This window comes from Halichoerus grypus, chromosome 1 (genome assembly GCF_964656455.1).
Source record: "Halichoerus grypus chromosome 1, mHalGry1.hap1.1, whole genome shotgun sequence".
NCBI lineage: Eukaryota > Metazoa > Chordata > Mammalia > Carnivora > Phocidae > Halichoerus > Halichoerus grypus.
The window spans coordinates 89,837,036-89,863,417 of NC_135712.1; the positions used below are offsets into that span (position 1 = coordinate 89,837,036).

Consider the following 26,382-nt stretch of genomic DNA (forward strand, 5'->3'; position numbering starts at 1 on the left):
GCAGTAGCCTTTGGGACATGCAGTGCGGTATAAAGAAATAGTCAATGTTGCATGAGGGGGGCATACAGAGTATAGTAATTCTTCATATTTTTAAAAAATAAAGGAGGGGCGCCTGTGTGGCTCAGTCATTAAGCGTCTGCCTTCGGCTCAGGTCATGATCCCAGGGTCCTGGGATTGAGCCCCACATCGGGCTCCCTGCTTGGCGGGAAGCCTCCTTCTCCCTCTCCCACTCCCCCTGCTTGTGCTCTCTCTCTCCCACTCTCTCTCTGCCAAATAAATAAATAAAATATTAAAGGAAAAGGAGAACTTCATTGGTTCAGTAAAGTCACAGCAAGGGTTTACTAACAGACATAGTACTGGAATTCAAACTTCTGTCTTATGAGCCATCGTAACTGTCAGCCTCTAAAATATGAGGAGGGCTTAGAGAAATTTAAGGAAATTATTTGTTTGAAAAGCACTTTAACAATGCTTTGCCCCAACCAAGTAAACATCAACATTTATTAAACAAAATGTTAATTCACCAGGAAAATGGTAAGTGATCAGGGTGGCTGATGATTGTTTCATTGCTTCTTCTAGTGTTCTGCTCCCTGGAAGCTGTCCAGCATTGTTGGCTGCAGGGACAATTTACTCCTTTCAAAATTCCCTAAATTTAGAGCTGAGACGCTTAGAAAATCATTCATCACACATAAATAAACAGCCTTATTGCGATTTCCAAAACATTGAAAATCTTGGAAAAGAACAGGAACACAAAGTTTCTGCAGTGTCTTTGCTGTGTGGACCTCACCAGTTTAAGAGGCTACTTGGCTTCTTTTCTATTTTTTTCTTATTTTATTTTTTCTAATATTTTTACTTATTTATTTGAGACTGAGAGAGATCACGAGCAGGGGGGGAGGGTGGGGGAAGAAGCAGACTCCCCAACGAGCAGGGAGTCCGACCAGGGACTCGATCCCAGGACCCTGAGACCATGACCTGAGGCAAAGGCAGACGCCCAACCGACCCAGCTGCCCTTCGCTTCTGCTTTAGATAACTCATAGCTCATTTCCATTTAACAAATCAAGTACATTTTTTTTTCAGTGAGATTATCTTTTTGCAAACTTTTCTTTCTCATTTTGCTTGATTATTAGCAATTTAGAAACATTTACAAATGTTGCAAATGACCCAATTTAATTAAAAATACAATATAGATGAGAGGTATATATTGAATGAGATTTTGTAATAAAGGAAGTCAATCTTTTTTTTTTTTTCCATAAAGGAGGTCAATCTTCAAATGAGAAAGACCCACCTCATACACAGCCTCTGCACAGATTTACTGCTCTTTCTCTTGCTCTGTCCTCCCAGTGCAAGAAATCACTGCATGGCTGCTGTATGAGGACTTAGAGCTTTAAGGGATAGGCCATGTCGATTGGGTTCTGGGAGTTGTTTTTTATTTCATTTTGTTATGCTACCTGAAATTCCTGCAATTAGAATATTTGGACTTAAAAAAAATACTCTGATAAAATTGCAAACATTTCTGGGAATGGTAAATGGCTTTTAGGCATTGACATGTAAATATGAATTCATTTATCAGGTTCCTTTCCTCCTTAACTTAGCTGGCCCTTGGCAATATGAGTCTTTGTTTGCAGAAAGGAAAAAAATCATTTGAAAACAGAACACTTGGGTTGTTGCAGACCAGGCCTGGATGGACAACACTGTGGGACAGGAAACATATTAAAGATAGACGTGATTAATTACAAGAATAGAGGTTTTTTTTTAATTTAATTTATTTTTTTTTAAAGATTCCATTCATTTATTTGAGAGAGAGAATGAGACAGAGAGAGAGAGCATGAGAGGGGGGAGGGTCAGAGGGAGAAGCAGACTCCCCTGGTGAGCAGGGAGCCCGATGCGGGACTCGATCCCGGGACTCCAGGATCACGACCTGAGCCGAAGGCAGTCGCCCAACCAACTGAGCCACCCAGGCGCCCCAAGAATAGAGATTTTTTTAAAAAGCACCATCTATTTTCTGTGCACACCCAGACAGGTGCGTGCGTGTGTGCGCGCACACACACGCACAGGCTATATTCAAGATCTCTGTTCTGCAGGAAATAGAACTCAGGAAATGCCAATAGCACCATAAAGATTAGCTATACTGTGGCTTAAACAGCTTTTATGACTGGCTTGCATAGAACAATTTTTCTGAATTTCAAATTATAGATAAAAATAATAAGCCTTTGTAATATAACTGGATTATAAATTTTGGAATTTCTAGACAGCATAAGTAAAAGGAGAGTCTCCTGGATAACGTTTAATATAATAAAACTGTTTTTAGGGTTTAGCACCCCTTAAGAGCTTCTCTCTTTTGAAGAACTGGAAAGTTTTCTTTAATCAGATAATAAGAATTTTGTCCCTCTTTTGTTCTGGTCTCTAATAAATTCAAATTCGAGGCCGAGTCATATTGCAAACCTGCCTCTTTTGTTGATTTATACGCCACTCACTTTTTTTTTTTATTATTTTGATTTTCATTTTCTAACTAAGCAACCTAATTCAAGTGGCCTTCACTTTTTTTTGTTTTAATGGGTATTAAAGAGGGCACGTATTGAATGGAGCCCTGGGTGTTATACACAAACAATGAATCATGGAACACTACGTCAAAAACTAATGATGCAACATATGGTGATTAACATAACATAATAAAATTTTAAAAAAGGCAAAAAAAAAGAAAAAGAAACAAAGTTATTCTGAATGATGTATTACATGTTATATATGCATTTCCTTACTATTCCTCCCAGCAGTCTATGACATAGGTCTTCTTATCCCATTTTTATAAACAAAGCTGCGTTAAATCAGATCTGGTGTCAGTGTTGAGATTCAGACTTCGCTGTATATAACCACTTTATAGAAAGAGCAATATTCTGATAGGTCATAACCAAGATACAGCTTTTTTTTCTTCCATGCTTGCATTTGAAAAAGGTTTTTTGTGTCTCCCCGTTACTTGATCCAGAGATTGCACAGCTTTTAAGTCACTTTCAGCTTAAGGATACTTTTGATTTTCAGGTGTTCCCAAGTCGAATCCTTCCTAAAACAAAGCTCCGAACATCCACCTAATTTAGAATTTTTCCCCTGCCTCACCTAAGGCCTGAGGTGGGCACAAGAGATTGGAAGTGATAAAGCTGCTGTAGGCTTTTTCACTCCTCCCCACTTACTCTATAGTTGGCTTCTCCAGAGTTTGGGTGTGGGGGTGGAGGGCTGAGAAGGCGGAGCTGGAGAGGGATGGGGGTAGCAGGAGAAAGCAATTCCTCTCTCGCAGTAGGCTTTAGCAATTCATCTTCCCTTCCCGTGTCCTCTTTGATGGCAAGCTTCCAAATGCTGGCTGACATAGGGGATTCACTTTCTGGCTGACTTCTTGAAACTTCACTCCCCCCACAGCAAGGCACATTTCCTGCTTCTTCCTGTGGGATGCCCTTTTGGCTGGGGTCCATCAATATGTTTTAAACCCTACCTTCTGAGATATCCATTTGGCATGAGGAAACTCAAAGCAACTTGTTTCACAAAGCAATGTAAGTGCAGTTTGCTTACCACTGGGGCCCTCTCTACTTGCCTTGCCATTCAAGTCCATTTTACCATCTTCCCACCTGTAGCACTGTCTGGGGGAGAGGCAGGTGCCAATCTCTATGTTTGTATAGACCCTAGGAATATACATCAGGTTCTCCCAATAGCCAGCTGGGGAGTGAGATTTCCAGTGTTCCCTTTGAGATGCTCCTGATATTTATGCCAATTCTCTTATTCATTCTGACTAGTCTTGATGTGTGTGAAGGGGACTACTTCAACAAGGCTGATAACTCTTTACCTTGATTAACCTCTTTAATAAACCTCATTGATAGTGCTCTTACATACAGTTAGGAAGTAGGGGTCTGGCGCGAGCCAAGCTACTCATGCTGTTTGACAAAGTCCAAGTATGGGGGACGATCCTGAAAACAGGAGACTCCACAGCTGGCTCCTGCTATTCTCTTTCATTTTGTTTATGGCAATCTTTATAATTGTGGGAATATTTCTGGGGTTTCATGATAAAGTGACTACTCATCTTAGTTACGCCTATCTAAGCAATCATAATGAAACTAATTCCACGAGGCCCCCCAGGCGCCTCAGAAGCGGCAAGATCCTAAGAAAGGAACAGCTCAGGCCGTTCCACAGTTCACTATATTTCCTGCGCTATAGAACAAAATAGCAAGACGGTCACGCTCTGTCTAGCGCCTTTCTCTTTGCGTATTGTTTTTTAGTTTTAGCGGAAGTCAATAAGCGGAAATCAATAAAGGTCATGTTAATCATTACAAAGGAAAAATGAAAGAAGGCTATGTCTGTGATCAAAAAAATGATCTAAGATTATCTCAATCAATTGTGAAAAAACATAAGCACATGTTATGAAAGTATGGAAAAACAAAAAAATCCTAACATATAAATAAAGTTCCTCCAAGGCTGTCAGGAGGAGATGCTTGCAACCTGACCCTGTGTCCGTGTCTCCTCATTCGCCGCCGCCGTCCTTTCCTACGAGAGACCCACCCCGGCTGGAGCTGGACTCCGGCGGGGGTCAGATGCTGTACTGAGAATGCTACCTTGAGTTGGTCCCCCATAGGTGTAGCTAACCCCTTTCTTTAAAATGTGAAGAGTTTTCTTTCTTAACATTCCTTTGGCTATTTGGGGTCTTTTCTGGTTTCATATAAATTTTAGGATTATTTGTTCCAGCTCTGTGAAAAATGTTGATGGTAGTTTGACAGGGATTGCGTTGAATGTGTAGATTGCTCTAGGTAGCATCAACATCTTCACAATATTAGTTCTTCCAATCCGTGAGCATGGAACGTTTTTCCATTTCTTTGTGTCTCCCTCAGTCTCTTTCATGAGTGTTCTATAGTTTTCTGAGTACAGATCCTTTGCCTCTTTGGTTAAGTTTATTCCTAGGTATCTTATGGTTTTGGGTGCAATTGTTAATGGGATCGATTCCTTAATTTCTCTTTCTTCTGTCTCATTGTTAGTGTGTAGAAATGCAACTGATTTCTGTGCATTGATTCAGCCACTTTGCTGAATTCTTGTATGAGTTCTAGCAATTTTGGGGTGGTTTTTGGGTTTTCCACATAGAGTATCATGTCATCTGTGAAGAGCGAGTTTGACTTCTTCTTTGCTGATTTGGATGCCTTTTATTTCTTTTTGTTGTCTGATTGCTGAGACTAGGAATTCTAGTACTGTGTTGATCAGCAGTGGTGATAGTGGACATCCCTGCCAAGTTCCTGACCTTAGGGGAAAAGCTCTCAGTTTTTCTGCATTGAGAATGATATTCACTGTGGGCTTTTCATATATGGCTTTTATGATATTGAGGTATGTTCCCTCTATCCCTACACTATGGAGAGTTTTAATCAAGAAAGGATGCTGTACTTTGTCAAATGCTTTTTCTGCATCTATTGAAAGCCAAAGCTGGTGGCATCACAATTCCAGACTTCAAGCTCTATTACAAAGCTGAAATTATAAAGATAGTATGGTACTGGCACAAAAATAGACACATAGATCAATGGAACAGGATAGAGAACGCAGAAATGGACTCTCAATGCTATGGACAGCTAATCTTTGACAAAGCAGTAAAGAATATTCAATGGAAAAAAGACAGTCTCTTCAACAAATGGTGTTGGAAAAATTGGGCAGCCACATGCAGAAGAATGAAACTAGACCATTTTCTTACACCACACACAAAAACAAACCCAAAATGGATGAAAGACCTAAATGTGAGACAGGAATCCATCAAAATCCTAGAGGAGAACATGGGCAGCAACCTCTTCGACCTCGGCTGCAGCAATTTCTTGCTAGACACATCTCCAAAGGCAAGGGAAACAAAGGCAAAAATGAACTATTGGGACTTCATCAAAATAAAAGGCTTTTGCACAGCAAAGGAAACAGTCGACAAAACCAAAAGACAACTGACAAAATGGGAGAAGATATTTGCAAATGCCTTATCAGATAAAGGGCTAGTATCTAAAATCTATAAAGAACTTATCAAACTCAACACCCAAAGAACAAATAATCCAATCAAGAAATGGGCAGAAGACATGAACAGGCATTTCTGCAAAGAAGACTTCCAAATGGCCAACAGACACATAAAAAAATGCTCTACATCACTTGCCATCAGGGAAGTACAAATCAAAACCACAATACCTTAGACCAGTTAGAATGGCCAAAATTAACAAGTCAGGAAACGACAGATGTTGACGAGGATGTGGAGAAAGGGGAACCCTCCTACACTGTTGGTGGGAATGCAAGCTGGTGCAGCCACTCTGGAAAACAGTATAGAGTTTCCTTAAGATATTAAAAATAGAGCTACCATACGACCCAGCAATGGCACTCCTGGGTATTTACCCCAAAGATACAGATGTAGTGAAAAAAGGGGCACATGCATTCCAGTGTTTATAGAAGCAATGTCCACAATAGCCAAACTATGGAAAGAGCCTAGATGTCCATTGACAGATGAATGGATAATGAAGATGTGATGTATATATATATATACACAATGGAATATTGCTCAGCCATAAAAAAAAAAAGAAATCTTGCCATTTGCAATGCATGGATGGAACTAGAGGGTATTATGCTAAGCAAAATAAGTCAATCAGAGAAGGACAATTATCGTATGACTCACTCATATGTGGAATTTACAAAATAGGAGCATAGGGGAAGGGAGGGAAAAGTAAAACAAGACAAAATCAGAGAGGGAGAAAAACCATAAGAGACTCTAAATCATAGGAAACAAACTGAGGGTTGCTGGAAGGGAGGGGGTGGGAGGATGGAGTAACTGGGTGATGGACATTAAGGAGGGCACATGATGTAATGACCACTGGGTGTTATATACAACTGATGAATCACTGAACTCTACCTCTGAAACTAATGATACACTATATGTTAATTAATTGAATTTAAATTAAATTAAATTTAAAAAATGTGAGGAGTACCTATCACCCATTATTCTCCTTCTTGGGGCTTTAGCTGAAATTCAGAGGCAACAGGATAAAACCATTTAACACCTGTTATATTGTTTTTAGAGTTCCTAGCCATTTCACTAAAATATGCTGTTTCCCAAAATTCACTTTACATAGATCTACTCACATTCTTTAAATGCCCCCTTTTAATCTAGAAGTTCAATATGACAATAAATATATACATAATGAAAAGTAAGCAGTCCTTATATTGTGAAACTCTTTTCTATCTCTCTTGTCTTTTATGAACATGAGCTATGTGTTTTCTGCTGCAAATATAATGTTGAATTGCAGCTATAGATTGTCAGAATGTCAGTGTTTGCTGAACTCAATAATATTTCTATGGAAATAGTTGCAAGCAAGCGTTAAGGAATTTACCACTTTATTCTGGTTTCTTTCCAACACGGCCACTAGTTGGCTGGTCAAGTGTTCTGCAAAGAACTGCTAATTGAAAAAAGATATAGATCTTACTTTTGGCCTTAGTACTGCATAGCTGTATGAGCCTGGCAAATATGTTAACCTCTCTTCCACTCAGGGTTCCTATAATTAAAGACTCTTACTAAGTAATCTTTATAGCCACAAAAGGTTAACCATGCACATAGTGTTTCAATGAACCATTTCAATGAAGCACTGAAATCCTTCTAAATAAAGCCAGAGCCATTGAAGCTGCTGACTAGAAAATCACCCCTGACTGATAATATGTCTGGACAAGCCATTATCCAGGATGGGTTGCTTTGATTTCAGTAAAGTGAACTGCTAATCTAAGCAGTTAGTTCTTCAGAGTTCCCAGAGACTAAAGGGGATACATACCAAAGAAACAAGCACATTTACAGAGCATGTTATTTCTTAAACTGACAATGTATAGAGTATGTGTATGTCCACAAGTTAATAAATAATATTCTGACAACACTTTCACAAATAATAAACTAATCTTTATAAATAGGTATGTTTCAAAATATGGAGGTGTATCCGTTGGTTCCTGGGCAAAAATCAAACTCCATGGCATGAATTACTAGGACTTCCATGACTTGGCCTCTGCTGATCTCTTTAGTCATGACTCTTGCCTTGCCCTGACTCGTATTCTGTCCTTAGGCCATACTCAGTTTCTTGTTTCTTGTTCTTGGTTGGAAACACCAGGGTGTTTTAAACCTCCATAGTTTCTCACAGGCTGTTCCCATTGTCTACTGTTCCAGTTACCTACTGCTGTGTTATAAATTATGCCAACACTTAGTGGTGGTCCTGGGAGTTAGCAGGGCTTAGCTAGGTGGTTATTGCTCAGTGAGGTCTCTCAGGTGGATGTAATCAGATGATGGCTGGAACTGGAATTGTCTGAGACTTGCTAACTCACATGTCTTATTTCTGGGCTTGAGGGACTTGAACAGCTGGTATTTGCAGTAACTGGCTTCTTGAGAATCTCTCTATGTGATCTCTTGAAATGGTCTCTTCATCATGGAAGCCTCGGGGAGTCAGACTTCTTACGTGCTGGCTCGGGCTTTCAAAATACATGACTCAGTAGAGGGAGGGAGTCAGGTAACAGCTATATCATCTTTTATATGAGCCTTGAAAGTCAGACACTCTTACTTCTGCTGCATTCTATTCATTAGAGGTGAGTCACTAAGGACAGCTCATGATCAAGAAGAGGGGAATTAGACTCCCATCTCTTGATGGAAGGAGTGTCAAAGAATGCGGACATGTTTTTAGACCACCACACATACATAGCAAATACCTGTTACCTTTCAAGACTCCTCTTGACAGTCATCTTCACTAGGAAGCCTTTGGACCTTGACCATGCTCCACCTGACCCCTTTTCCTTTCTCAAATTGACCATATGCTCCACTGCACCTCTACTCTTCCTTGTCTGTTGCTATTACTACATGTATGATATCTTTTCTTGTATCCATATTAGTTTATGTTTGCCTGGACTTTATTTATTTATTTAAATTCCAGTTAGTTAACATACAGTGTAATATTAGTTTCAGGTGTATAGTACAGTGATTCAGCACTTCCATAATATCTGGCCTATTAAAATACACATTTCTTAAGGGCAGAAATTATTTCTGTGTTCTCTTCTTTAGCCCAATCATTTAGCCCAATGCCTGAAAAACAAGGGGGGGGGGGGAGGATCTTTAATTGAATAACTAATGAATTGAATATAAAATGGAATAAGAAATATGAGAATATATGTGAAGCTTATAAATACCATAAATTTAGTTATTCCAAAACAGATTTACTTTAAAAAATAATATTAAACCATTTCTTCCAATGCTAAAACATTTGGTTTGGGGCATTATGAAAAATTACAATTTGCTTACTATTTTGTCTACATTGAGTAACAGGTGGCTGAAAATCCTGAACTTATTTTTTCCTTGCTAGAATTATGGTCATTGAAAGCAAAGTGTCATAACAGATTAAGAGCTCATGCTCTTAGTTTTGAGGCACTGAAAAAAACTAAAGTATAATGTAAAATACATTCATCTTCTTTTTCTCAGAACTTTAGTCTATGTTAATCTTGTAGATCCTCCAGTGCTGATTACTGTGAGAGCCATCAAAGGTCCATAAAAGCCCAATACAATAATGGAAGAAGGAACTTCTCCAAGACGAATTTAAGATGTGATGGAATTGAAAATGTAATGGTTAACTTCCTGGCAATTGTGTAATGAATGATAAGCAGAAATTAAGCAATGCCCTTCTATTTGCTGTAGATTTATGTTTGCCTTTTGGATTCATGCTGGCCATTGAAATTGACAGCATTAATCTTTGGCATCTTCACTTCATTTCCTATATAAAAGCTAGTTTAAAAAGATGTTGCAACCCTCACCCAAATTAGTGAAAGCAAGGTTATTTATATTTAATTTTCCCAAGAGCCATACTTTTTACTTCCTATGTATTTCTATATCAATACTAGCATTTTGTATATTGAGAAATTTTTAAAAATTAAATAGTTTACTGGCATATTTTGGCAACTCAAGATCTCTGTTGCCCGCAATTGCAATTGCATGGGGAATGGGTAATTATTCTTTAATAGTAGAAGAATAGTAGGGGTCACATTTGGCTCAGAGTCATGGGTAGCGTTTTCATTAAATATCACCCTGTAATCATTACTCACTGCACACTTTAGCAGGACAGCTGATGAGGAAGGACGATAGAACAGGGACATTGCCATCAATAGGCAGAGCACGCACAGGCTCAAGAGTATAATTTGGTTCGACTAGTACTTGGAGACACTTACTGTCACATTATGCCACCCTACAACTAAAAAGAGTTTAGGGGATAAAAATTGTTGTTTAGGGAAAATGTGTGGTTGTCTGATGGCACACACTTCAAACTCTGCTCAAATAAAAACTAAGGCAAGTGAGAGATTCCACTCATCTTATTGTGACTTCAGTGAAATTTAGGACACTGAATCCCACAATTTTATAATATGTCCTCAGGCAGTATATGCAGTAGTGTCTTTCAAGCAAGTCAGGTGATATGAAGTGAGAGATACTATGCAATCATTACACATAAAGCTTGAATATAGAGGGAGGTAGAAGAGGGTTTTTTGTTTTGTTTTGTTTTTTACTCATTTCTCTGTGCCTTTAAATATAAAGAAAAGTTTCACACTGATTCCTACCATTGTCATTTTATACATTTTTAATTTTTCCAGTTTAGAAATAGCCATGACTGTGATCGCTCAGACTCATTTTCAGATATTTTAATTCTAAATCCTTTGCATATTTTGGTGTTTATAACATGAAAAACAAAACCAGAAATCCCAACAATCGAGGCACACATAGTGTTCAGTGTCAGAACACATGGATGGTTTGAGATGATGTATCCCTTTCACAATCTCTATTGGCCACATTCCTTTCCTTGAGCTTTCCCCCCAAAATACACACTCCAATAAAACCGTGAGCACATATGTCCAATATATCTCTCAGATGAGTCTCTGAGCCTCTCATTCCAGCCAAATTACTTCTCCCAAGTCCTTTTTATATAGAAATTCTCAAGTTGCTACTGGTTATATTTTCATTGGAACACCTAGTTCTCATAAAAACTTTCTACTTCTTCAAAGATACTTCCAGAGGACGAGAAAAATAATAAGCCTGGATATTTATTATTTGTAGTAGTCTATGATTTAAATTATGACAAAAAAAGGGCGCCTGGGTGGCTCAGTTGGTTAAGCGACTGCGTTCGGCTCAGGTCATGATCCTGGAGTCCCGGGATCGAGTCCCGCATCGGGCTCCCTGCTCACCAGGGGAGTCTGCTTCTCCCTCTGACCCTATCTCCTCTTTTGCTCTCTCTCTCACTCTCTCAAATAAATTAAAAAAGAAAGAAAGAAAGAAATATTTAAAGTAAATAAATAAATAAATAAATTATAACAAAAAAGTAAAGTCAGAATTCTGTGAGATCCCTAAGAGGTCTGGGATAAAAACTATTGAAAGAGAATAAAAGGTTGGGTAAGGTCATTTGTATGCAATAATACTCACTTAAAGCAATTTTAGAGGGTTTTATAAACTTGGGGGGAATATTTTCTCTTTTACTCCATGTTTTTACTAGTTTCTTGTTTGTATGTTGAATTAGAGTGATCAGTGTTTGTGTAGTGTTTCTGGCCATTGGGGGTTTTCTCTCACTCTAGATGGGAAAGAAGAATAGGAAACAGGGCAAAAGATTCATTTCAAAAGAGTGGTCATGATTTGGAAAGTGAGAGACAGCAAACAAACTGTGCCTGCCTCATTGCCTTATCTATGATTGTCCATATACTTCTCTTTTTCCCACCTATTGTTTATTTTTAATTTTACTTCTGCCTTTCAGATGATCTTAGTGGCCCTATATAATCTCTTTTATTTTCCCTTTATTTTTAAAGTTGTGAGATATATAATGCATAAAATGTACTGTCATTTAAAAAATAATTATATGTACCTTGTATCACCATCTACACCTAGTGTTGAATCACATCTAGCTTCATTCTTCAATAAATTTACAATTTTAGTGGAAAAGTGGAAACAGTACATGACTAAATACAATGAAGTGTTATAGATACTTTAAAAGACCCATGTCTGCATATAGAAAGTGGACACCAAAAACAAGACATGGTTAATTGTATTCATTGGAGAGAGGAGAAAAAAGACAGGCATGGCTTCATAGATAAAATTAGAGGTGAGTCTTAACAGATCAATGAACAATTGCCAAGTGAACAATCAGATAGTCCAGAATTCTAGGCAGAGAAGCTGCAAAACACCGATGTGTGAAAAGTCTCGGTATATTTTGAAATCACAAGTGGGATTGTGGGATGTAGGGCAGGGAGAGGGCCTTAATACCTTAAATTTTCTCTGGAATACCAATTCTAAAGTTTGAATGGGACAAGAGGGAGGCAGAGTGACCCAATAGAGGATGTTAGGGTAATCCAGGGAAAGACTAAGGTAGGGATTAGGGAACATGGAAACACTATGCGAATTTGAGGACTTTTAAAGACTGATAATTTAAAAGAAGAACAATTTTAAAGAAGTATAATTTTCAAGAACTGCCGATTAATTGGATGTAGAGAGTAATGAAAGGAGGAAACAAACCAGCCTTAGGTTTTTATTCTAAGTGGTACCACTTAGGTTGGTGGTGGTACCATTAGGTAAGATAGAGCATTCAGTAAAATTGCTCGGTAACACAAATTTGTATATAATGGAACTTATGATTGGTTCTAATTTTCCTCCCAGCCTTAGTTCTCAAACAGGGAGAGATGAAAAATCAGGGGGCAGGAATGCAGAACAGGGAGTAATTGGGAAGTGAGTGCCATGTGCTCATTTGAGACTTTCTCAGTGTATGGTCATCTATATTCAATACATGTTTCGCTATCTTTACTTTTGTTCCTATTACAATTTTACAGCATGACTTTTTAATTAACCTTGCAATAATATGACCTTGAATTTTAGCTGACACGATTTTTGGACCCCACATTTGGCATTTTGGTGGGGTCCTACTATATAGGAGGGGGGATAGCACCAAAGATGTTGAAATGAATTTTAATACTGAGTTTGTGGTGCTTATCATGCATGAAAATGGAACCCATTAAATAGGTATATGAACACACATATTTCAATATCAAAACTGAGATGGAAATGCAGACTTAGTGGCCATCAGTATATATTTGGTACTTGAAATCATGATTATATTTTTTTGTGGGAAACTGACATATTAAGAGTAGGCAGAAAAAGAAGAATCCACATAGAAAATGGAAAAAATGATCATGATCAAAAACATTTCAGGGGATCAAATGAGTGCAGAGTCATGGAAACTAAAAAATAGGGAGTTGTTTCTAGAAGAAAAAATGAAACAGTAACAAACGACTAGAAATTTCCCCTGCATTTGATAATTAGGCAGCAATCTATGGCCTTGGTTAGAGCCTTTTAGTAGCATTCTGGGGGTGGAGAACTGATCGTAATAAGATAAGAAATGAATGACTCTAACAAAGTGAGACCGAACTATTCTTTCAAAATGTTTCAATGAGAAGGGGAGGATAGAATTTGGAAGTAATTATTCAAGTACATAGGGTCAGGTGGTTGTAAGGTGGAAGAAAGTTCAGCCTACTTGTGGTGCTAGTACCTAAAGAGAGGTCTGAGCCTGGGGAAAGAGAGAAGATAGACCATAGGACAAATCTCTTAGATATTGACAAGAATTAGATCAAGTGCCAGGATAGCAATCTTAGCCTTGAAAAGGAGAAGAAACACCTCTTTCTCGAAGGTTAATAGAGAGGACATTAGATAAATTTGTAGATTAGAAGGAATCAGAAGTAAAAAGTGACCTTGGCTGATGGCCTCTATTCTTTCAGGAGGGAAGGGTTAATGACAAACCGTCAAATGTGGCTCTTGAATATAAGCTAACAAAGATTCAAGGCTGGTTGATGCGTGTTAGTGAGAAAGCTACCTAAACTTACCGAAGTGCTTTGTTTTCTTATGCATTGTTGTTAATACACCCTGTTGTCCTGATCACTAGAAAGAAGTGATGAGAAAAGGCTTGCTGTAAAAGGAACACTAGAGACAGGCTTCTGATTACAGTTCTAGCTCCATTATGTTAGACAAGCCAATTTAACAGGTTTCTCATCTGAAAGGGAGACTTGAACTAAATGACCTCTAACTGTCCTTCCTAATACAAACCTAACTTTATCGGTTTTAATTTCCATAGAGGCAACTAAAAAGCCTGGAGAAATGTTCAAGCCACCCTATTTAACATATATGCCCATGCCATGCTGCAGAGACCTGGTAGCAGGAAACTTAAATTAGAGCTTCAGGTTTGGGATAGAATTTTTAATTTATCTCAAAAATATTTATAGCATTCGTACTTTGAGTCAAACACTGTACTAGGTGTTGTGTGAATAAAAAGATGTATTAGATGGGTTTGGGTCCTTGAGGGAGTTTACAAACTAGGAAAGGAATGGAATATACATCTTTCAAATGTTGAAACTATAAAATCGAAGACAGGAAGAGACAATAAACATTCCAGGACTGAGCATAACAACAATACAGATAGTCTTTGTTCCCAGGCTGTTTGTTAATTGCCACAGACATTTGCTGTTAATTGGCCAGGACATTTTCCAGTTCAGTTCATGTGATGTGCTGCTAGATCCCTCTTGTCTACTAAATCTGTTGCCACCATAGCCTGGAGAGATTCTAAAAGTATCATAGAAGACTACAGAAATGTTACCTCCCTGCAGAGGGAATTGGTTTGGGTATGAACCCATGAGCAGTTTAATGTCATTCAGCTTATGTCCTGTGTTATCCTTAAGCTAACTAAACTCTACCATCAGAACCAGGGTTGCTGCTTGGGGGCCGAGGATTGGGGGTTTGAAGGGATAGTATTCTATTAAACTTGGCATTAACTCCTCCTCTGCATATCTGCAAACCAAATGAAGTTTCAACACTCCCTCTCTCTCTCTCCCTCCCTTTTTTCTTCTCTCTTCTTTCCTGCCTCTCTCTCTCTTTCTTCTTTGTTTGCTCATGTAGTTTATAAATTTTTATCCCAATTTTGACTCAGCCCTGTGCTAGATGATATGGGTGAAAAGATAAAAAATACTGTTTCTTTTCTCATAGAACTCATAGTCAGGAGAATAATATACAAATCAACAGTAATAAGATGTCTTGATAACTGTTGGGAGGGTACTGTGCAATAAATACTGGAGAGGAGCGAGTGAAGGGATAATGGTCAGGGAAGACATTCTGAGTTGAGTCTGAAGTATAGCTGTGTGTGACTATGTGCATGTGCATAAGAGTGCAGAAGTATGAGATTGGAAAGGTAGACAGGGGACAGATCTTGAGGTGCCTAATGTGCCATTCTAAAAAGAATAGATCTTGTCCTGAAGGTAGTAAGAGCCAATGAATATTCAAGGGGGGGGGGAAGACAGTTATAATGGACATGATTAATCATATTTCATAGTATGTAGTTAAGAATTTGGCATTGACCAGAGAGAAGTCTGACTTTTGCCTTCAGCTTGGGAGTTAATCTACTCAAACTTAAGAGAATTATCTTTGTTCAGGGTGGTATATGACTGGACCAGATCTTAGGGTGGAGCCAGTCAGGACTGATAATCTTAAGGCTAGGGGTGGGGGTGGAGGGGTAGAGTTATGTCAAAGAGACTAATCATATGATTTACGGTGGGGTCATGCGGTATTAGTCAACTCCAAGACTGAGATCAACCACATGGACAATCAATCAATCCTATGTAATGAAACTCCAATAAAAACTCTGAATTCTGATGCTTGAGTAAGCTTCCCGGGGTTGGCAATCTTCATGATTATTATCATATGTTGGTGCTGGGAGACAAATGCATCCTGACTCCATGGGGAGAGAACCAAGGAAGTTAACATCTGGAATTCTCCTGGACTCTGCCCTATGCGTCTCCTCCTTTGTCTGATTTTGATCTCTATACTTACCCTATATTTAATTATAACCATGAGTATAATAAATCTCAGTGAGTTTTATGAGTTGTTTTAGTGAAACCAAGGGTGGCTTTGGGAACCCCCGAAACTTGCAATTGCTGTCAAAATTGAAGACAGTCTTGGGGACTGTGCCCTCTAACTTTAAAGTGGGTGGAAACTTCTTGCACATAGTAATTAAAAGTACAGGCTTTGGAGTCAGACCTGGATATAAATCCTAGCTTGGTTACTTTGCAGTCTCTCCAAAAGCTTTCTTTATGAGAAGCAGATGACTTTCGTGCTTTGTCACCTCCCCTTGGCTTACCTTGGATTTAGCTTCAGCTGTGCTTAATAGTTCCACGTGAGCTCAGACTCACCTTGCTCTGGTAGTAGTCCAGCTCAAATGTGTGCCGTGTATCTTTTCTCTTTTTGTCCCTGGGCTGTGGGAGCCTCTCAATCAATGCAAAGATGGCCCAGGGTCAGTCCTCTAATAAGGGGGAAGGCAGCTATAGTAAATGTTCCAAACTTTCATATTTGGAGTGTCCATTTCTTGAAGGCATTCTGTTCGTTTCTCAGATATTCCAGCTTCTGTTGTTTATAGCAGAAATCATGATAATGCACCTCGTATTGGCTTTTCCTTCCCATACCCTCACCTCTGCTTTCTACCTAAGACTTTTCTTGTGCTCTATTTTAGAAGCTAAACCAAGACACTATCATACTCTTGCTATGACGATTGAGATATTTACTTAAAAGGGTTCTAGTACTTAGTGTATAGAGGCTGCTATTAGAAAAGGACATAAATCAAGGCAGTAGGGATGAAGAGAAGGAGATTCATTTGAGGGATATGGGGCATTCAACTGGGAGATTTTTAAGATACTAGACGAGTATAACAATATGGATAGATGTGCTAAGGGATAGTGAGGAATCTGAGACAGCTCTCAGAATTTTGACTTTACCATTCTTTGAGAAAAGAGACTGAGAGAGAGGCAGGTTAGTGGTGGGAAGTGCTGACATTCATATTTGACATATGAAGATTGATATCCTTGTGGGTAGACAAATGTGACTGTCCATTACGATTTCTTTCTGCACATCTCAAGCTAAAAAGACAGGTGGTCTAAAGAGCAAGTTACCGCGGATCCTAAGTAACCCTTGACATCATCAGAGAAATGTATATAGAATAGAGGTTACAAACTGGACCCCACAAGCCAGACACGTAAATAGTCTGAATACTATTTCCCCACATATTGGTATTTTTTTGTTGTTTGTTTTCATTTATTTGGAATCATTTTCTAACTTATTTTATATAAAAATCCAACATCAAGCTTGCATTTCTGAATGACAACACTCAGATGAGTCTGAATAACCTATATCACCTTTAGAATAGAAAAAGCTCACTCCAATCAAACACAGGCCACACCACCTGTTCCCCCTTTGGACTGAGGGTCAGTTGCTATTTATCATGAAGGTATTCATTAGTTTTCCTGATAACAGAACCACGTCACTCATTTTTGTTATATATTTGCTTCCTTGTAGGCATTTGTGATCATAATCTGTGCAGAATAAGGGAGTAGGGGATGAGGGACACCCTGGGGAAGCATATTTTAAGGGGTGGATGCTTTGGAAGAAGATCTAAGAAAGGAGCCTCTACTGGGTTGGACAGTGTCCTCTTGAAATTCATGTTCACCTGGAACTTGTGAATGTGATATAATCAAGATAAAATGAGGTTATATTGAGTTAGAATGGACCCTAAATTGAGTACTACTGGTGTCTGTTTAGAAAGAGGGAATGAACCCAGACACACACAAAACATGTGGCAACAGAAGCAGAGATTGGAGTGATGCATCTACAAATCAAAGAATGCCAAGGATTGCCAGCAACCCCTGGAAGCTAGAGAGAGGCAAGGAAACATTCTCTCTTAGAGCCTTCAGAGAAAGCACAGCCCTGCTGACACCTTGATTTCAGACTTCTAGCCTCCAGAACTGTAAGAGGATAGATTTCTTTTGTTTTAAGCCACCTATTTCGTGGTACTTTGTGATGGTGGCCCTAGAAAACGAATAAGGATAAGAAGAAGAAGAGAGGGGATCAATAGGAAAGTCTCTTTAAGAAAAAGAGTGTTATTATTTTTATGATCAAATGCTGAAAAGTGTTCAAATAAAAAAGATACTGAGATTGCTGGAAGTGCCAAGCAGGAATTTAGTGCTAACCTTGGGCGGAGCCCTTTCTAAGGAGTGCTGGGCGTGCAATCCAGATGGAAGTGGGCAGAGGAAAGAAAATGAAATCAAGAGGTCATGACAAGGAGTAGATTTAAGAAGTTTCTCTGAGAAGGAGATGAGAATAACAAGACAATAGAGGCACATGGGATTCATGGTGTTCAGATAACTTTTTTCAAAGATAAATACTCCGCATTTCCGTAGTGACTCATTGCTGTGTGTCCCTGTAAATGCACTCGATACCCTTCTCTGGCTGTTCTATCAGGAGGTTGGTGCGTACAAACTGCGTCAATGGGCTCTCTTGCCCTCTACTTCTGATTAGGTTTGAACGGTGGGAAGCACCAGCAGAAGATGAAAAGTTGTCCAAAAGTGAGGTCAAGGTATTTATTGCTCTGCTTTCCTCTCCACTGGGGTCATGGGTTAGCAGGGCTAAGTCCACAGCTTTTGTCTGGTGGTACTCTCCTACAGCAATCGTTCTCTTCTGCCTTCTGGTAATTGTCCCCGCTTCTTCCTTCTTCAGGCCTATGGGTGGAGAGTAGAAAGCATCACTTTCTTTTGATTGTTTCCCTTTACCCTTAACATTTTCTCATATGCAATCCCTTCATTAAATGTTTTTCAGTTACCCCATTTGAATGTGTCACCTACTGGGTGATTAATACAGGGAGATAAATCCTGAGAAGCTGAGAAAACATGATTTTGGAACCTCTTTCTACTTACAGTTGATCCTTCACATGGGCACCAGAGTGATTCCTTTAATAACATGAGTCAGATCATATAGCTTCTCTACCCCAAGCTCTCCGGGGACTTCCCATGTTACTGGGAATGATTCTACAGCTTCTTCCATGGCAACCAGGCCTATAACCTGGTCCCCAGCTAATTCCCTGATCTCATTTTCTTCTACTCTCCCTCTCGCTCTCTCAGCTGGCTTCCATGCTCTTCCTGGAGCAAGACAAGCATACTCATTCCCCATAACCTTTGCATTTATTCTTTCCTCTGTCTAGAATGCTCCCTCACAGATATCAAAGTGGATTACTTCCTCACTTGATTCAAGCCATTGCCTGATGTCACCTATCAGAGACAACTCTCTGTCACTTATCAGATGACAGCTCTCTCTAAAATAGTTATCTATCTATCTATCTACCTATCTCCGGGCATCCCAGAGTCCAGATGACGATTTACAATATTAAAAAATCCCCAGATTCTATTATCCTCAAAATGAATCTCGTCCCATTTTTATCCAAAATGGCAAGTTTGGGATATGTAAGGTGTTGTGGCCATGAAAATGCCTATCTCAGGTCTCTAACTAGGGAAGAATATAATTCATGTATGACGCCAACTGCTGCACTCTCAAATACATCACATTTATGACAGTGCAGCATTCTGGGGGATGCTCCAAGACCTTGACTGAGTGCACCAGGGATACTAAGGCAGGCTCAATCCTGAGCAATGTGGAATTTGCCTAATGGACAATTTTGGCTTGAGGACTCCCCATTGACATTATTGAAGGTTTCAGAAATGCACCCTAACTAAGCCTCTTCTACTTGACCTTCATTCCTTCCCTGTCTCTTTTACAAGAGTCAGACTTAACATTGCAGTCTCTTAGCTCTTCCAAGCTCCTCTAGCCTCCTCCTCACTCTCTCTCATAGACACTCCCCTTGTAAATCTTTTCCACATTTAATTTCATCTTGCTGTCTGCTTCTTGAAGAACCTGGATGAACACACAAAGGAATCTTTTCCCCAGGGCCCATGACATTGTCTCTTGCTCAGGTCTTTGCTTTTCTAGAAAGCATCTTGATGACAAATCCTAAGGTGTTCAGAAATTCACTATCCAAATCAATGGGTTCCAAAGAGGAATTTCTCCCATATTTTCAGTTACTGCCATTATTCTATTTTCTGACCTTTCCTCACACTTCTCAGATTTCCATCTTTCCCATTCTAGTTCTCCCCACTGCCAGAGAAAAGCAAAGAACTCTACCATAGTTTTAAGCCATGGAATGTGTCCTGCATGCCTCATTTGAGGGAAATACAACACATCACCAACAGATGATGGTGAACTATGTACATAGAACCAAAGCTCATTATTTAAAGTATATGTGTGTGTGTGTGTGTGTGTGTGTGCATGCACACGTGGGTATAAAAAGGATTTGTTGGCATTCTAGAAGGCAGCAGTAAAGAGAAATTTGATTTAATGTGGTTAAAGTGTCAGGTTCTTGGCTCTACTCTATGCTCTGCTAAAAAACAGCATATGACCCCTGATAGCTCCTAGTTTAGAGTTTTTCTTCCTTTCTCCTGCATTCTGGGTTCCTTTCTCTTGTCCTCCTCTGGGGTCTCACTTTTAAATCCTTCCCTCCCTCTCACATACTGCATCTGCTGCCTCTCAAATGGGTTCTTCTCTAAAGCCTAGAAGCATGCTTAATTGTCTCCCACTTAACAAATAAACAAGCAAAACTCAAAAGACCATACCTTGTCTATCTATTTCACAGGAATGTTTTGGGTGGGCATAAGTTGGCTTGGCTATCAACTCCGTGTAAGCAGAGATTATGTCTGCTTTAATCTGTGCTGCATCCCCTGACCCTTGCCTGCTACCTCGATCACGACAGAAAAGAAACAAATAAACAATTATTGAATGAATGAATGAAATGAGAAAATACATGTGCTTTTTGAAAGATAATACATGTGCTTCGAAAGTGGTATCCAATATAAATATAAAGGCATACATGATAATTAACTTTTATCTTCTTTGTAAGCAAATTTTACTGAACTATAAAACACATGCAGAAAAGTACACACATCATAGCACAGTTTAATGGCTTTTCATAATGTATTTATGCTTGTAAGGCCAGGACCGGAATCAAGGAAAAGAGTATTATTGGCACCCAGCACCCCAAAGTTCCCCTTACTGTTTTTTTTTTTTTAAGATTTTATTTATTTATTTGAGAGAGAGAGAGAAAGAGAGAAGGAGAGAGCACAAGTAGAAGGAGGGACAGAGAGAGAAGCAGGCTCCCCGCTGAGTGGGGAGCCCAATGTGGGGCTCGATCCCAGGACACTGAGATCATGACCTGAGCCGAAATCAAAAGTCAGACGCTTAACTAACTGAGCCACCCAGGCACTGCTGTTCTTTTTTTTTTTTTTAAAGATTTTATTTATTTATTTGACAGAGAGATACACAGCGAGAGAGGGAACACAAGCAGGGGGAGTGGGAGAGGGAGAAGCAGGCTTCCCGCGGAGCAGGGAGCCTGATGTGGGGCTCGATCCCAGGGCTCTGGGATCATGACCCGAGCCGAAGGCAGACGCTTAACGACTGAGCCACCCAGGCGCCCCCACTGCTGTTCTTTTTTAATTACTACAGACCTCCACCCACCAACCTGTCTTTTATCCAGCTTCACTATCTCAACACTTTGTTTTGGAATTTCATCCGTATTGTTTTGTATAGTTAATTCACTCTCATGTCTTTGTAATTTTCCACGGTAGGAATATACTCAAATTTATTTACCAATTCTGCTGTTGATAGACATTAGGGTTTTATCTCCAGTTTTTGGTTACTGTGAATAGCGCTTCTCTGAACATTTTTGAACATGTCTTATGGTGGATTATATCCAGTGGGTGGAATTGCTGGTTTATTAAGGCTCCGTATTAAAATGCCTCCTATAGGGGCGCCTGGTTGGCTCAGTCGGTTAAGCATCTGCCTTTGGCTCAGGTCATGATCCCGGAGTCCGGGGATTGAGCCCCGAATCGGACTCCCTGATCAGCAGGGAATCTGCTTCTTCCTCTGCCTCTCATCCCGTTCATGTTCTTTCTCACTCTCTCTGTCTCTCTCTCAAATAAATAAATAAAATCTTAAAAAAATAAAATAAAATAAAACACCTCCTGTAAACACTCCTAAAATCCTAAAACATTCAATAAGGAATAGCAACTCACTGAAATCCACTCAAATAAGAAAGGTTTTACTGAAAAGTGCACAAATTCCACAGAATTCAAGAAAATGGGAAACTATTAAAAGCAGCCATATGAATTCATAAAGCACAGCACTTGGGCTTAAATAACTTGACATATTTTAATAGATCCAGAAGCATTTTAAATTTTATAACCCAGAAGGATGTTCATGAGGAGGCCACTAAGTTATCGAGAACAAATTAAATTGTCAGGGTTGTATAATATATTTTAGGAAAGAAATTATTGACAAATTAAAATATAATTTAGATCTTAATAAGGAAAATATTCAGCAATGTGGGAGTATCTTCTACCCTAATCTTGCTTTACTAAAGAGTCTAAATAGCTGCTATTGTATTGCAGGAAAATAACCCCCACAATCTTTTTATATAATGAGGAAAAATATTAGGAACACTAAAATTTCTTTTTAGCATATTTCAGTTTTATATTTTCGCATATTTAAATATACAGTTTGCAAGGACTTACACATAATAACCATTTATTAAATATACTATTATATTTATGAATTATATAATTATCTTACATAGAATATACATATAATGAAGTAGAAGAGCTGTCACTAAAATGTGTCAATCAAATATCTATATAGTGCAACGTAAATTTGATCTCCATGGACCTACATTATTAAAAGTTCTATTGGCCACACAGTTCCTCACAGGTGATGAATTTGTGCTATAATCTTTATTCTGATTTCCACAGTGATATCCCACCATTGGGTAAGTAATTACTGTTTTCTCTAGGTGCTTACTGAGGTGACCTCGTGCTTTGTTTTTCAACCTTCACTGAAATGTGTCATGAAGTGCAAGAGAGAACAGGACTATTATATTATTAGATAAGCATACCTGTCCCCTGGCTAGTTCAAAAGGACATTGTAAGAATTAATGAGATTATATCATTGAAGTACCTTTAAATACTGGAAAAATTCAAACTATGTAAATGGTTATGACTTTAAAATGATCACCAAAGGTATATTTCGGGAGTGTGATTGTATTCCATTCAAAAATTATTAAGTCAATAAATTAGCTTTATAATGTCATTTTTACTAAATTCAAAGGGTAGAGTCTTGAACTAATTTAACTTTTGTGAAAGAGACCTTTTCTATAAGGCAAGACTCTTTTAGTTGCAACTCTGAAAACCCAGCCCAAAGGAGCTTACCTATTAAAGGGAATTGATTGGCTCAAGTAATTGAAAAGGCTGGGGGTGGTATCCCTTCAGGCATGGCTAGGTGTAGAGTTTTCAAAGGATAGAATACTGAAATGACCACTCTCCTCAGCTCTGCTTTCTCGTAGATTATTGTCATTGTTGGGCAGATTCTCCTATGTTAAGAGCAAATTTGGTCAACAGCGGCTTCAGAGGTTTCTCAACCCACGTGGAAACCCCAGGGGAAAAGGACAGCTTATCTTTCCCAACAGTTTTATGAAAATCCCCAAACAATTATTGGCCCACAATGGCAATGAATTTCCCACTGTGGTCAGTGAAATGCGGCCTCAGTTAGCCAGGACAGGTCACAGGTGTATCCTGGAATGAGAGGTTTCAATATTGTCTCATCCAGACCGAGGGAAGAAGGGCTGCCTGCTACCACCAGAGGACAAGGCTAAAGGCAAAACCAGCAAAGGACTAAGTATCCTTTCTGCCAGTGTGTAAGGTATAAATCAGAAAGTCCAAAAAAGAGAAATGTTTCCACTAAACCCAGTTTTGTTTTTAACATTTCTTGAAGATTGATAAAACATTCAACAGTTTTTGTCTAAATGTTCTGCGACTGTAAATTGCCTCCTGGGTTTAGCAGAACTACTTGCCAAAATCTTATTGACTGGGTGTTGCAGAGATTCACGGCTACATTTCTCCTCAGCAAGATCACAACTGTACAGATGTTAGTCAGGATATCTGGGACCCATAACCCGAACATTCAGTGAATACATAAGGTGAACTGGATGACCCCGTCATGTTTGCACACATATTAGCTAGGGACGCTGTGAGGAGAACAAGTGACAGTGTTAAAACTCCAATAGAGGAAAACTAGAAGACCAATCAACCTGATTTTATTTGTAGAAGAGAGTCTCTACAAATAAATGATTAAAAAGGAATTTAGAGCCTCAAGGGGAAAATTAAAGGTCTTATAGAATGGTAGAAAAAAAGTAACAAGGGCAAAGAAAGTCAAATTACAGCAGATGTACTTGTTGGTGGGTCATTTGAATTTTGCTGGCGGGGCAACCCCAGCAGGAGGGGTATTTTCACATCTTTTAGCGGAGGCCACAGCAGGGATAAGGAGTTCTAATCACTTTATTAGAATCACAAAGTCATTAAAGGAGGCATGGGCATGTGGGAACTGTTTATGGAAATAGTCAATGAAATGCTTGTATGGCCACAAGAAGTAATGGAAAGTAGATGTTGCTTATGGACACATTAAGAGAAAAAAATTGATTTATTTTGGCTGAATAGACGGACTCATGAGCTTCTCTTTGGTGAGGAAAAGAATTGTTCTGAGAATGAGGCATGATGCTGGCAGCTTTAGTGCAGGATCTTGGACCATCGACTCCAATTAAGCCCTTATGCCCCTTTGGTAAGAGCGATTAAAATATTAATTTACCTTACAATGTTGATTGTAACATATAAACTTGCTCGGAGTTTTTAAAAATCACTTCTGATGGGGGAATTTAGAACTTTTGGGGATTCTGCTCTTCCTACCAAGGATTTCTTAATTAAAAAAAAAAATTTTTTTTTTTTTTTTAATTAACCTAGACACAACAGATCTTGGTGATTCTATAAACCTAACTCTGATATGTAAAATCTGCTGGTTCATAACCCCAATCTCACTCATATACATGGTTCGGGGAAGTAAAAGTGTGCCTAAAAGAGTGACTGTGTTCAGATCGCGCCTGTTGTCACCAGGAAGGCCCCAAGACTTGACCTTTACTGCTCACCTGCTTATACCCATCGACCGCAGTCCCACATTTTCTTTAAACTCTTCTTTCAAGTTTATCTCTTAACAAGAGACCCTACAGGCATAACACACTGTGATGGAACTGAAACTACCCCTCAAGCAATAATGAACTGCCCAGAGGAGGCTCTGGTGGCCCAGATCACCCAGGCCGGTTTGAGCTAAACCCCCAACTCGTGCCTGCACAGATGGGCTTGGAATGACTGACCATGACCTTTATCTCATTATAATACTAAAATCTCTGCCCCGCGAGGAGCGCAAGCCCCGCTTAACACAACATGCAATGTAGGTATAGCACGTTTCCTTAATGCGCACGCTCAGCCTTGTGCCTGCTTCCACATACAAGTCTGCGGGGAGGCGGGGTGGTGGCAGACTGCGCAGACCTGGCCAAGGTTATGCCTCCAGCCCTTCGGCAAGAAGAAGGAGGAGCTGCTTAAGCAGCTGGAAAACCCGAAGGTGGAGCTGGCCCAGCTGCGCATCACCAAAGCGGCAGGCGATGTGGCTTCTAAGCTCTCCAAGATCCGAGTTGTTTGCAAATCTATCGCCGGTGTTCTCGCCGTCATCAACCAGACTCTGAAAGAGAACCTCAGGAAATTCGACAAGGGTAAGAAGTCCAAGCCCCTGGATCTGCGCCCAAGAGGACACATGGCATGTGTCGCTCGCTGCCTGAATAAGCACCAGGAGAACTTGAAGACCAAGAAGCAGCAGCGGAAGGCCCGCGGCTGTACTTGTTGTGCAAGTACACGGTCAAGGCCTGAGCCCCGACATCAATAAAACACAAACTGAGAAAGAAAAAAAAAAAAAAAAAAGACTTCCCTATCTCAATATTCATCCTAATTCTAAATACAAGGGACCCATTCACCCTTCCTTGGGGAGTCACAGTTTTGGAAGTTACCCCACCACCCATCTTACTTGCTGTAAATACAGTTTACACCGTGAGACAACTCAGGTGGTGTAGTTTCTCTCTGAGACTCTACAAGGAGTGAACTCAAGTTGGTTGGGTTATACTATCACCACAGGCCAGAGTCACTTTTGGGCTAAGTGAGTATGTATCAGTGTATTACAATATTAAAATAGTATTTTAAGTCTATTATTGTGAAACAAATCACCATAAGTTTAGCAGCTTAAAATAACACCCATTTGTTAGACCACAGTTTTGTAGATCAGAAATTCAAACGTGAAATGGCTGAATTCTCCGCTCAGGGTCTTGCAAAGCTGAAACCAAAGTGTTGGCCTGCTCTATTTTCATTTGGGGGTTGTGGGAGAAAATTTGTTTCCATGTTCATTGAGGTTGTTGACTAAATTCAGTGCCTTGTGGTGTTAAGACCGGAAGTCCCTGTTTCTTTGTGGGCTGTCATCTGGGGGCTGCTGTCTACTCCTATCCTAAAGACCGCCAGCATACCTTGCCACATGCCCAT

At 39.4% G+C, this 26,382-nt stretch overlaps 1 pseudogene; it reads left to right on the top strand.

The window, feature by feature from the left end:
* Window positions 1–24,519: 24,519 nt before the first annotated feature.
* LOC118529387 (large ribosomal subunit protein uL29 pseudogene) lies at window positions 24,520–25,845 on the top strand (annotated as a pseudogene).
* The last annotated feature ends 537 nt before the right edge of the window (window positions 25,846–26,382 follow it).